Source organism: Talpa occidentalis, unplaced genomic scaffold (assembly GCF_014898055.3).
Source record: "Talpa occidentalis isolate TD23 unplaced genomic scaffold, MPIMG_talOcc4v2.1 talOcc4.6, whole genome shotgun sequence".
NCBI classification, from domain to species: domain Eukaryota; kingdom Metazoa; phylum Chordata; class Mammalia; order Eulipotyphla; family Talpidae; genus Talpa; species Talpa occidentalis.
This window is the reverse complement of record NW_023604972.1, coordinates 100,401,153-100,416,979: the sequence shown is the minus strand read 5'-3', so window position 1 is coordinate 100,416,979 and position 15,827 is coordinate 100,401,153. Positions and strand designations below refer to the sequence as shown.

General features: G+C 35.4%; 1 protein-coding gene across 8 annotated transcripts in view; it reads left to right on the top strand.

The window, feature by feature from the left end:
* Positions 1 to 15,827, top strand: part of MEF2C (myocyte enhancer factor 2C) — a 150,202-nt gene that overhangs the window by 35,452 nt on the left and 98,923 nt on the right. The window lies entirely within an intron of this gene.

The following is a 15,827-nucleotide window of genomic DNA, read 5'->3' as shown; positions in this document are numbered from 1 at the left end:
CACAGGAATAAAATATCAGACAAATTAAGATGGTTGCCAAATTTCAATTTTTTTTCTTACAGTCTTCTTTTCCCCTCATGTTTCTATTATGAAATATAATCTTCTCACATCATTTTTTGGATTAGAGATAATCATAGATATTAGTTTCAATAGAGAAATAGAAGAAACATGTATATTATCTAGTTAATAGTCTTACTTTCTTGTATAAAAAGTGAGTCTTAGAAATGAGTAAAATACCAAAATTGAATTTCAGAAATATAAAAAAAATCAATTTTTTTGTATTGTCAGCTTTTTTGCATTGTCTACCTAATAATTGGTCTGTCTCATTTTAGCACAAAGTATAAATAGCATTCCAAAGATAAACTTTGATTTTTTTTCCTTTCTTAATTCCAACAATTTGCTGGTTCACCTTTGAGTTTTCTCCCCTTTTGATTGATTGATCAATTTTTTAATTCTGGTAACATTGGCTTACATTATTGTTGGTAGTGTGAACATATAGGACCCTCCCCCACCACTCCTCACCCCCGCCCCAGCTATCACCATCTTAGTGCACCAGCCACCAAATCACTCATTGTTCACCACCATAGTCCAACGTGCTCCTTTCCCTCTTTGTCCTCACACTCCATTTCCCTCCCCACCTCTGGACTACAGAACACACCTCGTATATATAAACACCTCCATAGAGTTAGACGGATTCTATAGTCAACTTTCAACCCTTGGTGTTTTTTTTTTTTTAATAGAATTTAAATACACACAAAATTTTAAGTGTGTATGTAATGGGACATGTGCATATTTGGGTGTTATACATAGACTGCAGTTAAAGTCTTTAGGAAAAGGCAAATAGTCAACAGACCCAAATAGAAGTCCTTTACATGCCATAATTAAAAATGACAAAGTATCTAAACAAAATATAAAATAAGAGATGTTTTTCCCTACCCTGAATCCAAAACAGAAATGAGATAGGAAAAACATTAAGGTAGAGGAGGCATTACCATCCCATATATTGGGATTTTCCAAAATTACTGTCTATTGTGTCTCCCCACAAGTTGCCAGCAGTGTACCTCTCTGCACCAGGCCCCTCACTTTCTCAGGCAGGGTTGGGGGGGAGGTGTAAGTCCTTATGGGTACGTGGCTTTGCGTGTTCAGACACTTCCCTGTAGGACAGTGCCCATCCATAAGGTCAAGCCTTCTGGAAGAGAAAGTTACCTTTCTTCAAAAACCATTGTGATCTTGTCTGTAAAAATCTCCCTTAAGAAATTCGTATGATCTGGGTTCTTATAAATACATCAAAAGTTTACCTATGAAGCAGATATATTAGCACACATCTAACTATATAGAGGTGTTTATATATGAGTGTGTTCTCCTTTTTCTCATGTTTTCTCCTCTTGAGAAGTTTTTTCAACATATTTAATGAAACTCAAATTGTGACCAAGAATTCACCACAGCATTTCCGATTTATTTATTGAATTTTGATGATTGATATGTGTTCATAAGTTATTGTGAAAGTATTTTTCTCACTCTGTACCTCTCATCGTATTTTTATAGTTGATGCCTGTAATTGCACCCCATTTCTAATCTACTCTCTTTTATTATGTGATAGGGAGATATTGATCACTTGCTATTGTCCTAGCTTAATACTAATATCTAAATGTTACAGTCATAGATTACCCAGATGCATAGTCAGGAAAATGAAAGTAAGTTGGTATTTTTTTTAATATAGTTAAGATGATCTCAAATATGGTGAGCTAGCCAAAGATTCACAATATATTTTAGCATCCAGTTATTGGCAGAAATTAAAGATTTGAACAATTCAGTGATAGAGGATAGAAAAAAGATGAATTTTAATGGAGCAGATTTCAAAGGACTTAGAAATATTTAAGGTATTAGAAAATTTAGTATGTGGGATGACAATTTGCTCAAGTGGTCAAAGACCACTTCATCTTGTATCACAAACATTAAAAAGGAAGGAAAGTATCTGACTGGCTAAAGAAAAATTTGTATGAGGAATGGAAATAAAGCATTGTGAGAAAAAGAGAAATTAAAAGTAGTATAAAAGTAAAAGTTTTAAGAAATGGTGAAGGGTAAAAGTTTGCTAAGAAAAATCAAAATTAAAATGCATTTATAAGTTCATTCAGTTTGGCCAAAAACAACAAAGTAAAAGATAGTACATTTTTCATGTGGACAGGAATGAAATACAGACAATGCAAGGAATATTCTAAGTCCCACAAAGGCATGAATTTTTATCTGTTTTATTCCTTGATAGATCCCTTAGAATATACCTAGAACTATTAAAAAAGGAAAAAAAAACTTTGCTGAATGGAATGAACAAAATACTCCTTAACCTTGCTTCCTTTTATTAAGATGTGAACAAAACTCTTGCATATAATCACATACATGAAACAAAAATGTATGGAATCAAGTAACACTAAGGATCAAAGCAATTTTCAATGAATTCCTGTGCAGTTCTTGCTAAAAGGAGATTTTCAATGAATTCCTGTGCTGTTCTTGCTAAAGCCTAAGTTAATTTTAGTAGCCGGAACCCCTGTAATATAATGCCATTGCAGGGCCACAAAGCTGGTACTTTTAAGAATTTTTGAATAATGGCTAGAAGGTAACTATCACAATGATAACATTTTTAAAGGAAAATGAAGGCTGATCCAGGGCACCAGAAATAACTCTCTTTATTTGCCTACTTAAAAACATACAAGGAAAAATCACAATGATTTGTTATGTGTGTTATACATTTATTATACATCCTGTAATACCCAGGGTCTGAATGTGAACCAGCACAGCATCATCAAAGAACTGCTCCTGTGAAAATATTTTAATCTTCCCTGATAGAGTGTGAAGAGGGATAGGTATAATCTCAACTCTCCAGGGCTTTTGATTTTGTTCTGTATGACATCCCCATCCACAAATTGGGAAAATATCCTCCAGACCACACATATTTGAATGGTAACTGAAGGAATAATGAAATAAACAATTTATTCATTAAATTTAAAAATGCTAGCAAGTCCTGTGCAAAGAGAGCCTTTGAGGTCTGGCCCTTGAAAGATAGGATCGGAACTCAGCATGACCTTGGTAATCTGGAGAAGCAGTCAGAAATCATGAAGCCAAGGAGAAAAAAAAAATAAATTCTTTAGATACAAAATATGGAAGAGCTGGTGGGTTGACTAGAAACAAATCTACCAAGGGAAACAATGCAAAATCAGAATAAATGCAAAGGTAAATATTTACTTTAAAGCTCATGCAGTGTGTGGATAATTAAAAATATTTATTTGATAGAAGTACAGCAAAAGCCTTCGTACTGTGTGAGGTACTATGTATATTTTTGCTCTGCAGAGCTATAGGCAAATATGACTTGAAGAGCCACAAAGATGGGGTGAAACACAGGAAGCAAAGGATTACAGAAGTAGGTATAATTCAGTACAAAGTCTGGAAGTATATGAAATGAGGACTGGTCAACAAATGTTCTGAGTGCAGAGACTAGAACAAGGGACTGAATAAAGTATTCTGTGAGGGATTAGCTATAAGTAAGAATTTCCTGAGAGGGATAGTTGTGAAATATCAAAATAGGTTGCTGAGGAAGGTTGTGTTGCTCCTTTTCCGGAAGGCCTTAAAAATAGGAGAGGTGGAATCTTTGTGAAATAATTTCAGTATGATATTATCTGAAGGAGGGAAAAATGATATGACCTTGCATGGCCCCTGCCAGTATGAATATCCAGCATTTCTCCTTTTACCTTGACTAAGAATAAATATAGATACATAATTTCTACCAAACGAGAAAAATGTTTTTTGCTAATGGGGCAAAATAGATCATTTTTTGCAATCTTCCATTTTAAGGCAAGTGAAATATCCAAGCCGATCCTGAGATTTCCCACAAGTTTAGGGAAGTATTTATTTACTACTCAAATAAATTTTTTTTAAAGATTGTGCTATATTCACTGTTTTCCACTGCATGGTTACTAGAGATGAATGTTTTCATGTGTAATTTTGAATTTTAGAATCCTTGAGAATATGACCAAATAATGATTTTGGTGTGTTGAGAAGTTGCTTGATGTCCAATTTCTAGCCAACTAAGAGTAATACACTCCCTCTCCACTTCTCAGAACAATTTTGTTACTGCCCCACCCTCAGTGACATGAGTGGCATGAGAGACACTGATAGAAAAATTATTCCAGAGATTTCTTCACTGTGAACGAAAGTTTTTGCCTTTATTATTATTGTCCGTTATTACTGAATTAGAAATCTAAGAGATTTCCTGTTTACCAAAAGTCCTCTTAAAGTGCATGGAATACGAAAGCAGCCATTTTGAACTTTCATTTTGTACACTCAACTACCAGCTGAATCCAGGCTAAGATATAATGTCCCATTATTGCTTATGGAATTTTTCAATGGCTTTGACCCATGGTGCCAATCAAATGGTAGAATAACATCTGTAAATATATAGTGAATATATATGTATTTATGTGCATCATAGTGTTCTATGAAAATTAGAGAAAATCTGATACATGCTGAAAATATACAAACTACTACTTCCTCACATTTTATAGGTTGATAGAGCCAGCCTACACCACGCATTGTGGAAGAAAACTGATGTAAAATTCCATAGAGTTCCAAAGTGTATGATTTTTTAACTGTTACAAATATATTGCCAATTTTGTCAACTGTTTTCATGTGTTTAATTGGTCTATCTTATTAGGTATGTGTCCTGTAAAGCTGACAATCATAAAATTACTCTAAAATAATATATTTAAAGTCTGGAATGTACATTTTTACCAGAGGTCTCAAACACCAACAGTTCTAAAGAAGTTAAATATATAAAATTGTAAAATGGAAGTGCCACTGCATATAGAAAAATAATTTGAAGAGATGAAGAAGGAAGAGAAAGAGCATAAAGGGAACAAGAGGCGAAGTTGAGGGGGAAGGAGAAGATAATGATCAGGATAATACCAGAGTTGATTAGATCTGGTTTAGAAACCTACCCAAAGTACTTTGAAGTAGAGTAAGATGAATGCTTCAAGCCAAGATATCTATCATACTCTGTAATTCTCATCTCTGTCATTAATGAAAGTGAATTTCCTGATTCATCCTTAGGAAAACACCAGTTGTGAATGGTTTTTCCCAGGAGTTGTGATGAATATGTGCTGATTCACACACACACACACACACACACACACACTCACCTCGGTTTCCTTGTGAGCAACCACATTAATTTGTAGAAGGAGGGTGTGAGATAGGGACCACTGATGCTGATCAGTTCATAAATTCTCAAAATCAAGTTATCTAATTCAAGTTGGTAGTTTTAATTCCTTGAGGGAAGTAAATTTTTTGGCATTAAGAGTAAGAGATGTTGGATAAGTAAAAGATCACTGATTTTATTTTTTTTTTTTTTTTTTTTTTTTATTAAATTTTATTTTTATATTCCCCCATACAATTGCAAACGCCCCATTCTGACCCCAATCCTTCCCCTCCCGCCCCCCACCCCCCAAAAAGTGTCTCTGGTTCATAGTTTTTTGTTGATTTTGATTTTCACTTTCTTATATTCATTTTCCTGGTCCCTTATTTAAGTTTTCTAGATTCCTGCTATGAGTGAGACCATCCGGTATTTTTCTTTTTCTTTTTGGCTTATTTCGCTGAGCATGATCCCTTCCAGTGCCATCCATGTTGCTGCAAATTGCATGTGTTTATCTTTTTTGAATGCTGAGTAATATTCCATGGTATATATGTACCACATCTTCTTGATCCAGTCATCTATTTTTGGGCATTTGGGCTGTTTCCAAAGCTTAGCTATTGTAAACAGTGCTGCTATAAACATAGGAGTGCAGGTGCTCTTTGGAATTGATGTTTCTGTGTGGAGATTTCTGGACCTACTAAACATAGAGCTTCCATATGATCCAGCAATTCCACTCCTAGGTATTTACCCAAAGGACACAGAAAGATCACTGATTTTAAATGTACTTCTTAGATTCTAAATCCTTCTGAACATCACATTCTCTGCAAGAATTTTAATTTTTAAGTGTTCTTTATATATTGTCTGAAAACATGGAAAAGTAGAGTACGTGATTCTGGTACTAAATCTGGAACTGGACTTCCAGAGCTTTAAATTATAACTCTCAAACTAGCTGCCTGAATCTGGGCAACTTAACCTCTTGCTTCAGCTTTGTTTTCTGTAAAATGGTAATTATAAAAATGCCTTTTCACAGGCTGTTGTGAAAACCAGAACTGATAGATGTAGAGCTTTAATGCTGTAGTATTTTATAATTCCTACTTATTATTTATTAAACATCAATATGATTAGTGGCCCAAAGCACATAATGTTACATTAGTCTTAACTGCTTATATTGCTTGAGATGGAAGTGAATCAACTTTCTGATGCAAAAATATGGAAAAAAACAATTTTCTTTATCCAGGTGATTAAACCTCTTTTCCAGTTTATTGTTTCCCTAGGACTATTTCCTTTGAGGAAGCATTTCATCCTCATTTTGTTTTATATCTTTATTAAATTTAGACCATCTAGGGATCTCAAAGGGATCTTTACAAATTGAACCAAGCTCCCTTTAAATGCCTGAGCAAATAGAGCTTGAGGAGTTGACCCTTCCAAAGACATGCTCACAGGTGGCAGAACCCAACTGAAAGTCTAACTGCAAATAGAACTTTCTCTCCACTGCACTCTGCTGCTTTTTTGGTATTTTGGGCTTTGGAAACAAAATGCATACTAATATTTATTAATATTTTTATTTAAATGAGCAGAAGTTTGCAGCTAATATCATGTTTATAATTCTTAGGAAAACTGAAAGAATATTTTTCATTTTTTAACATCACTTATTGAACAATACCGTTGTGTTTTCCCTGTGCCAGGCACTGAACTAAGTGCTGATTTGGGACAATTCAGCAGTAAGGTGTATTCAGTCTTCAGAGGGAAGAAGTTTGTTCCTTTCTTTAAAGTTAGCACTTCCCAAAGAGTAGTCCAGATAAATTAAGAGATATTCCAGATTCTAGCAAATTTGAGAAGTCCTGCACAAAAGAGAAAAACATCTTTTTCCTAATTTTCCAATTTCCTTTTCTGATTTTTTTGTTTGTTTGTTTTTGAGGAATAACTTGTTAGCATCTTTGGGAAACAGGAATCCACTTTGGAAATTCAAAGGAGACTTGAGCATGCTCTGTTGATAGACGCTTTTAGATTACAGGTTTGACAGGTATTTTTAAATCCAGGTTTTAGAACCTAATCCAGTTTAAAATCCTAAATTTGCAGATTTGGGATAAAATACCCTCTATTTCTGTTAACTACGCTCTATAGTAGTGTGGTCTTTTTTTTAACAGAGGGCAGGGGAGTACTGTAATACTTTCCATGTGTTATTATCTGCCAAGGATGACTTGGGCTATCCTTGAAAATAACCCAGGACAGAATGTGTAGACATGCTGAGATAAGGAGCCAGACCTCAGCCCTGGAAGGGTCACAGCTCACCCGCAGCCCCTGCCTGTATTGCCGTAGCGCGCTTGCCCCATCCTGCCTGGATAGCACAGAGGAAGCATTCTACTTGTCTGAGAACACCTCTATTCCTAGCTCTTTGACAGTTTCACTTTCCATATCCCCCCAGTTCTAAACCTGTGGAAAAAGAGATAAAGAAAGGCGATGAAATGAAAAACGGGTGGGGAATGCTGCAACTGGAAAGGAGAAACTCGTATTTACATGCCTGTTTTGTAAGCAATGATGACTGGATTCTGGAGGATGAAATAAGTGTCCTCCAGAGGTCATTTTTCAAGATAGGCAGGGAAAGAGGTGCGAATGCGATGTGAAATTTAAGAATAAATCGAACACTATATTAATTTTTATTGTAATAAATATTTACACTGTGATTCACTTAGGGGAGGAAAGACTTGTGATTTTTTTAAAAAAGCAAATTTCAAATTTATGATTCTTCTTTGGACATTATCAACTGTAAATGAAAATACAGATTAGTGTTAATTAGGATTCATGGTAATTTATGCAATTTATTCTATTTCAAATTGTTAAACTGTTCACCAAATAGGAGCTGGAAAGAAGATGGTTTAGAATAAAGAACCAAATTTATACCTCTGTCCCCAGAAAATGGCAAGGGAGAGAAAATTGAAAATATACACATGTTACTCCTTAAAATTTTGCATAGAAATTTTTACCGTTCCCTTTATTTAAAATAGATCAGTTTTTCATTCAACATTGCTATTTTACAACTTTTGAAATTAAAGTGCGTCTATTGTCCTTTAATTTCCTACTTATTAAAATTCATAATCCTTAAACATATTTTCCCTCTTAAAAATGCTTTAATTTTAAAAATACTAGGTGATTCAATTTGTCTATTCATTCTAAGATGGAAATTAATCTGTTTGGCTTGAGGCTACATAGCTTATTCTCATTAGATGGGTATGTCCAAAGACATGTGAATATTTCCCATACAGTGAGACACTGGGATTTTCAAATATCGCTGAGATCTTAATCAAAACTCTGCTGATTGCTTGGGAGTTGGGCCCTATGAGAGAGGAAGTAAATCAACCTAACCCAATAACTCAGTTACATTAGTAATGTTGTAAGATTATTTGTTTCTAAGTATTGAAAAGTGCAATTAAAAAATACAATTCAATGTTTTGCATTTTATTTGTCAGATTGTTAGTGGCACTGTCAATACTGAGCACTGCAAAATGAATTTGTCCCCAAGAGCTGTTTCAACCAGGGGCATTCCTTTCATGAAATACTCCTATTTCAAGGAAAGACAGATATATCTTTGGATTAAATACCAATTTAGAAACATTTTGCATTATACTGTATTCTTAGTACTCAAAGATTTTATAATTTTTAAAAATTATATAAATCAAAGAGAAAAAAAAACAAGTTTGATAGTGAATTGATGAGATTGTACTGTGTCCTGCTGAATTTTTACAGCTGACTGTAGTTCTGTTTATATTTGAGCGTCAACTGTATCACAGGAAAAAAAATGGATTACGCCCATTCTATAGATGAGGTAACTGAGGTTTATGAATGGGTCAAGTTTGTATCAGCAGTGACAGGCAAAGTGCTAGAGGATTCCTTCTACAAATACTGTGTGACTCCATCTGTGGTTCAGCTCTTTTCTTGCATATTTTCTTGTCACATCTGAGCACTGTCTACCTCTGCTCTGTGCAGTCACCCTAGATTTTTGTACTGTGTAATTACTTAAGCACTCCTCTGTTAAAGTCATCATGTTAGTGAGTTTGTTTATTGCCTCATTCCCCCTTTAACATGTAAGTTTCATGATGCTTGGGACCTTTTCTGTTTCATGCACTCAGGTGCCCCTGGCACCTAGCAGCATGATTGACACATTTACGCCCCTGTGACTAATGATTAGACCTTTTCAGTGATACCTATAATAAAAAGCATCTTGATTTCGGCACATAGTCTCCAATGAAGGCAGTTTAGCCAGGATTTGATTGCCCAGATGGTTCCAGTTAAAGTTTGAAATCTGTGATGTGAATACGCCAAATACAAGTAGGACGTGTAGTTCGCCTGCTCCAACGGCTAGCTGCAGTGCAGATAGTCTACATTGCCTCCTGTTATAGACTCTGCTCCCTGCCATGCACCTAATCCCATTTCTGATAGTGAACTGTCACCCTTCCTGACCGCCAACTTGGAGAGAAGTTCTGAAGTGTAAAAACTGTGGTACACAGCCCCGGCGTGTTTTACAGTGACGGGGTCCGTCATGTAGAGCCCTCTTGTCCTGGAGTTTTGCACAGATAAAGGGAGGATATAGTTTTGAGAGGAATGCTCTAACTACAAAGTGCATCCTGAAGGCCATTTAGCTCACAATGAAGGTCTGTGTTTTAAAATAGCACTATAACAAAGTAACTACAGAGTTTTGGCAAAGGCTTCAACTATTTATAGAACTAAGTAAGGCGTAGTAAATAGTGCCACAGTGCCCAGCTCTCCCTTGCCATAACCCCAAACTTATGAGGAGCACTGTAATTATATTTTTCCACTTTACAAAAAAAAAATCATAGTAGCCATTATCAGTTTAACCATACGGAAGCTCAGGCTGAGATTTCTTTTTTAAATGCATAGTTTTGATTTTCAACAGCTGCACTGGGTCTTTAATCATATATTATCTTTATGAAGCCTTTTTCTAACATATGTTAATTGGCTGTTTTCTGTGACAAATTATGAGCTCTTACTTTGATGAGGTTCAATTGCAATCATGTTGGAGTCGAGTACGTAGAGTTTCCACCCCTGCTGGCTCCTCAAACCACTACAAACATCCGCACGTCACTGCAGTGCTGAGTAATGGCAGGATTTGGGCTGATTTCGCTACAGATTTTTTTTTCCACAGGATATTTTCAGCTTCTTTGTACTAAATCTGTTGCTGGGTTTGCCCTTTTTAGCAGAAGCATGCTCTAAAATTAACATCAAATCTTATTGGAGATTACTATAATACAGTGAGAAATATTTCATAATACAACACCCCAGCGTCTGTTTTCCTTTACTAAAAGGTACATTTATTACACATTTATAAAAGTCAGCCAGTCTTGAGGTTGGTAAGAATTTTCTAATTCACCAACATTTTGTAATAAATACTTTGAATTTTCTACCTTTGAGAAAAACTTCTTTATTAAGTAGCTGATCATGCATGTATTTAGCTGTCACAAAGAAATTGCACATACTCTGTTTTCTTGACATTGCCTAACATCAGTATGCTCAAGATTCCAGTGTATTTTCTTTTTTTTATTGCAGTTACATCTGTTTGTCAAGTATTAAAAAGAATTACGTGTTCCATCAAGGTTAATGTCCTGTAAGATGCATAGCATCCATTCCAGTTCTCTATCCTAATGTCAGTTTTTAATGTATGATTAGGATGAACAGATATGTTCTAATCCATCTGCTCTGAGAACTGTGACAGATAGCTTGCATCAGATACCAGCAGATGATCAGTGCTAGCTATAATTAGAACAGATATAAAAATACAATGCATTTGTTTATATTCACAGGAAAGCAGTCAGGGTAATTGATTGAGGCCTTCAGAAACTGTGTCAATTGTTTGTTATATTGGGATTAATGCTGGGATTAATGCCAGTCATATCGGGATTCATTTAACTATTTGTGTCTTGATAGGTAAGGTAAAGGACTCTGCAGTTCTCCCGTGCCAGAGCGAGGGGTCACATTTGCACAGGTATCAGAGCTTACACTAAGATGAGCCAGATGTGCATAGGAGCTCCTCTTCCTCGGGAGGCTGTTTTTAATCAGCCATTTCCCTGGAGTAGCACACAATCAATGAGCTCTAAATCCTGAGGCTACCTGAGCTCATAGGAAGGCCTGGGAACATCATTATAAAACTTACAATTGAGCATATGTGAAAAAATTAGAGCAGAAATTAAGGGTAAGAAAGGTTAACTTCAGAAGTCTACTTTAATACTGCTCTTTCAGTGGGCCTTAAAGAGATAATTCAAATGTTAAAAAAAGGTAATGCAGATACCAATCTGCAAAGATCATTGCACATAAGCCAAATGAAAAGATATTATTGATTTACGTGAACCAAACTGTTTAACATGTATACTATTTTGAGATGGTACATGTGGGTCAATTTCAGCATGAGTAAATAAATGTAATTTTTTTTTTCCATTAATGGCACCACAGTAGAGAGAATGGCTTCAGGAGTCCTGTGTGTTTCAGTGTGAGCAAAGCCAGTGGATGCACTGTGTCTCAAGCTAGTGTACACAAGGAAATTTAGTTCCACTTGATAAGACACATACTTAATTGACTTTAAGAAAATAAACCAAGGTAAAGAATGATGTGTAAATGAAACCGAGAACTTAGCACTTGACTGTATGGAAGCCCCTGAGCCATGTGGCTTAATTGGGGCCAGTTGGGATCATTTAATGATTGCTGTCAGAAGATCAGATTTAATTCTCCTTATAAGAAGACCACAGTGGGATAGAGTTAAACAAATTGTCATTGGAGGTTTCAGATGAACAAAGCCTTAATTAGGTTGATTAGGATGCTGTAAAAGAGATGAAGAGAAATAGAAAAATTGATGAATCACTGGATTCCATGTTGAGCCAGATGTAATAGCAAGATCAAATATCTATATTTTGAGAGATACTATGGCACTTGGGATATTATATATTAACATATAAGCTTTTATGTAAATTTTGTGAATTTCTCACACAGGAAAAATAAATGATGTTCAGTGCAAATGGCAGATGATTTATCAGGTATATTCTCTTTAATATATAGTGAAAACATTGGTATGACGACAATAGTATTTCTTCCCATATCAAGGTCTTTAAATGTTAAATAAATTGGGAAATTAAATAACAGCAGAGACAGATTATTTTCAAGAACATAATTTTCAATCATTTAACATAGTATTTGAATAGAGAATGAAACAAAGCCTTTACTTAGAATGCCCTTTTAACCACTCATATCACAGTCTTAATAATATTGGTGATAATATTCAGGACTACTTGGGTGTATTAACATGTATTGTCATTGTTTATGTGTACATTTTGAATGATTGAAATCTATTCTTACCATGTGCAGGATGGATTTGTTCTTTCTGCATACACATGCCCACACACACACACACACACAGGCTTGTATGACACCACACACACACACACCCCCAAATGTATCAGTAAGGCAAGAAACTGGCCAACACATACAGACTTCTGAATCTTTAGAACTTTTCTATTTAAACAACAAAATGTGATAAATTAAAGATTGAGAAAAAATGAATATAAGATTTTTTTCCTAACCATATCATGAGATGCCTGATAATTCAGATTTTTGTCATAATAAGATGAAAATGTATAATAACAACGTCTCCTACTTCAAGTCTAGCATGCTTTGAAGGCTGACAATTTTGTTTCACTGATATTGGTATTGTATAGTGCTTAACTTGCTTTGTTCAATAACTACAACCAAAAATCCAGCTGCGTGTGCTTATTGAGAGGTTACAGCTGGGGAGCAGAATATAGTCTGCGATGCTGAATAGTAGCTCTTGCTTTGTGATGAGGATGGTGAGGGAATTTACCTTTGTGAAGCCCTGCCACATCATTCCGTGACTGATGGAAGAAACCATGGTGCCTGCACTGTTGTGAACAATTAGAAAATAAAAGAAAAATTAGAAAAGCAAAGACATGCTAGCACCCTGCATTAATTATTTAGTATGATGTGGAAAGAAAAAAAAAAAACATGGTGTGGTTGAATAGCACGAGGTTTTTAGCATGTTTAGACCTCTGGGGGGTTTATTTTGGCATGGGGAATGCTGTATAAGCTGCGGTGTGAATAAAAAGTCCCAAACAAAATATAGCATGAATAACCATGACCGGGAAGCTTTGCTTCCCTCGTGTTTATTAAATTGCTTATAATGCAATACAGTTGTTTAAAGGTATGTGACTTCTAAATTCTAGAACTGTGTAAATAAAATGATTTATGTCAGTGATAATGGCAGGTGAGGCACACTTATTAAATTAATTGCAGGGGTTTTCAAAACGAGCTCCTTTTTAGCCTTATTATATTTCTGACATACATTTCATCTCCTTTTGTCCTTGGGGAAAGATATTAAAGTAGGACTAGAAGCATTAATGTAGAGTTTTCAGCAGCCTTGGTCATTGGGAAAATTGATATATTTCCCTAGTTATTTCTACTTTTGCAGCCTGAAGCTCTTCCATGACTGCTACTTAAGAGAAACTCTTAATTTTCATAACACCATACAGGTTTTTCTTCATAGAGTGACTATTGGTAAGAGGTAAATGAAGCATTACCTGGTAGAAGTTGCTCATCACTACCTTTGCAAAGGGAGGGTTTCATGGTCTATTCAGGATTACAATTCACTTGATAACCTGTCTGTATGATATAACTTTCTATTTATGCCTCAAAATTAAAGCACTCTTTCAAGTAGTAAGGCATGACCCCTGTCATCTTACTACCCACCATTTCACATAGAATACCTCATTCAGTGACCATCACATCCTCCATGTGAATCAGAAGTATCTACCAAGCATTTTGTAGGGCAAGGGAAAGTAAGTCCTGAAATCAGTCTGTAGTCACTCAGCTACATACCAAACTGGAGTTTGGGCCCTAAGTTTCCTGACACCAAATTCCAGTCAGTTTCTACTTCTCAGCAGAAATCATTCTTATTCCACATATGAGACGCTGTGCAACTATGACAAAGGACCAAGTGAGGTTATCAGTCGGGTTCGGTATAGGTAATACAAACAAGTTCTTGCAGTAGTCATTAAAAATAGCAACTGAAGAATATACCTCAGCTGAAAGAAAACACAATAATGGATTCTGTTAATTCACGGATAGTTATTAGCTCCTACTCTCTGCCTGGCACTTGGGTAGATACTGCGAAATAAAAAATAAGACAGTACAGACTTGACCCACAGATGGCGAGGAAGACAGGCAAAACGTGCAGTTTCACCTGTGGCAAGTGCTACCAAAGAGTAAGTGGGGTCATGAGTCCTTATAGGGAAATTTGATGCCATCAGGAGAGCATGATGTGCTTCCTAAGAAGATGAAGCTAGACCTGAGTCTGAAAAGAAGGGATGGTATTGAGGTGACACAAGGGGACAGGAGGAACATTCCAGGCAGAGGGAATTATCTATGCAGAGGCCCTTGTGGTAGAAGAGATCAGGACCTATGTGAGGAGCTGAAAGACAGTCAATGTTATTATTTGTGTGTGTGATATGATGTTACTGAGACCTACAGATGACTCAAAATTGACCATATTAACACTGAAGTGGGATAACATGGAAAAATAGCTTTATGTTTGGCGTGATGAGGTTCATCCAGTGGGAAAAGGTTGCTGTTCTAGGATAAATCTTGGCTCTGTGTCTTTGCAGTGAACTCAGCTTACATTCATAACTGGGTAGTATAGCATTCTGTATATTTGGTAAACTTAGAGGGAGTGACTTTCAGGACTGAGGAAATATCCCCTAACTCATAAGAAATCATTTTGTCAAGTACCAAAAGGTATAATAATTACTATTTTATCTTTTGAAGTTCAGAACATCTCTTAAGAGAAAAAAAATGCTTAACTTCTACTTGTTCTTTTTAATCAAAATATAATTATATGCCTTATATGTCTTTCAAACATTTCATAGAGAGTTATATGTATTCAGGTGTACCATAATGAACAAAGTTTTCTACTTAAAATTATAATGAATCATTTAATTGTTTGAATTAGTAATACCAGACTTGCAGCAACTGGGCTTATGTTCATTTCTGTGCCTTACTAAATATCCAGCTTGTATATGTTTGCCGGTATACCATCTTGTTATTTGATACAGTATGCTGATTTTCAGCCTCAAGTTTTTCCCAAACATTATATGAAGATACTAGTGTTAATGAAAATGTAATGAAAGTTATTTGTTAATATGGGTAAAAGGAAACCAGAATTCTTTCTTTGCAAATTGACATCTAATATTTTAATGCTTTATCATTATTCATAGGCTGTTTTTATTTAAGCGACTGCATTGTGCTTATTGTAGCAAAATATATGCTTTGCAGAGATAAGTGCAGCAGAAGAGAATTAATTTCTTCCCACATCTTTTAATGTGGCATGGCACTCTTACTCTTAAGATCAAAACACATAACTGAAGGTTATGTTTAATTTCTAAATCAAAGTGTTGTGGGAAGATGATTGAAATCTGAAGATGACTCAAATCCACTTGATACGTGGTTTTCTTCCTACAGAAACCTTATGGTAGACTGCCATTTCCACGTTAGAAATACCCTAATAGTGATGAGATTAAAATAAGTAATTTCACTAGATACTGAAAATTTAGGTTATAGTTACTTGGGTTCTTAGAGTGAA